We start from the raw sequence: 1,604 nt of genomic DNA on the forward strand, positions 1-1,604 counted from the left end.
AAAATCATATGGGTGCATAAATAATTCATGCACACCTGAAGGCATAAAATTTATGCTAGACAAAAACAAGCAGTAAGAAAGGTGAATACGAAGTTAAATTTAAATGTTGTTAGGGAAAAAAAAAAAAAAAGAAAAGAAACACCCCACTGGAAATCTAACTGAAGGAGTCTGAAAACTAATAAAAAATGACATTGCTCTTTCAATGAGGTTGTATGTAACCCTAATCTTTGGCCCACATCGTGACAATTGAACTAATTCATCGGGGATTGCCTTGAACTTGAATAACTTTAGTGTCTGGAAGATTGCTAATGTTAAGAAACAGAACTGTCAGCTCAATACAAAGAGGTTTCCAATGCTATTTACATAGTGTTCTTCTATACCTTCCAGGATAATCTGAACTATGTCCAGCCTTCTTAGAAGCACTTGTCAATCCACTGGCACCCTTCAATGGATGTAGCTTTATGTCTCCAGACTTCAGAATAAGAGATTTTAGTGCTGCGTAAAACATAATAATTGCACTTTTTAAAGACAGTATGTGGGGACCAGCAGATGGCGTAATGACGAAGTCACTGGACCCCCACATGGGTGGCTGAGGTTCGAGTTCCACATGGCTGACCATGGTTCAAGTCCCAGACCTGGTGGCTTGAAAATCATGCCAGGCACGTGTGTGTGGGTGCCCAAGATCCCAGGAGTACAATGGAGAAGAGAAGAAGGGATAGCAGTGTGATCATTCCCCCTGAGGGGGCGATTTCTCACTTTCCCTCTCACGGTCTCTGTCTCTCTCTCTTGTGAGTACACACTCCCTAAGGCAAAATCCTCTAAAAAAAAATAGTAGGACTACTAGGTGGTGTAGTGGTTAAAGGCACTGGACTCCCACATGGCTGACTGCAGTTTGAATCCCAGACCTGGCAGCTTGCTTTCTTACTTATCCTCACTCTCTTTCTCTGTGCCTCTCTCTGGTAAGCACACATGCCCTGTAGCAAATTAAAAAAATAATAATAATAACAAATAAAATTAAATAATTCTTGAAAAAAATAGCAGGACTTAGTCAGCAGGTGGTGTGGTGGTTAATAAGAGCTCACTCTGACATACAGAAATTTTAGAAATGCTCCTGGAGTAGTTGCATGCTTGCCCAAAATCCCAACAGGAAAATGAAGGAGAAGGGATTATGCCATGGCCATCCACCCCAAAGGCTGAATTCTCACTTTCTTTCTCTCTGTCTCTGTCTCCAGCGAGTGCATGTTCCCTATAGCAAAAACTAAAAAATAAACAATAGGACAGGGCCAGCTCCTTGGCTTGGTGGTTAAGGCAGCTGCATCTGACATGGCTGATCACACAGTGAGTCCCAGAACCAGCAGCCTGAGAAACATGCTGGGCATGTGTGTATGCATTCCCAAAATCCTAAAAGGAGAGAGATGAAGGAGGGATTGCACTGTGACCACGCCTAATGGAGAGCAAGGGGGATGTTGCTTTCTCCTCTCCTCTCCATCTGGTGAGCACATGCACCGTCTAGAAAAAATAAATTAAAAATAAAAATAACAAAGTAGCTCATATGGGTTTCCTTTTTGGCCGGAATCTTCCAGTAATTAACCCAAATGACAAAC

This window comes from Tupaia chinensis, unplaced genomic scaffold (assembly GCF_000334495.1).
Source record: "Tupaia chinensis unplaced genomic scaffold, TupChi_1.0 Scaffold000179_1, whole genome shotgun sequence".
Classification (NCBI taxonomy): domain Eukaryota; kingdom Metazoa; phylum Chordata; class Mammalia; order Scandentia; family Tupaiidae; genus Tupaia; species Tupaia belangeri.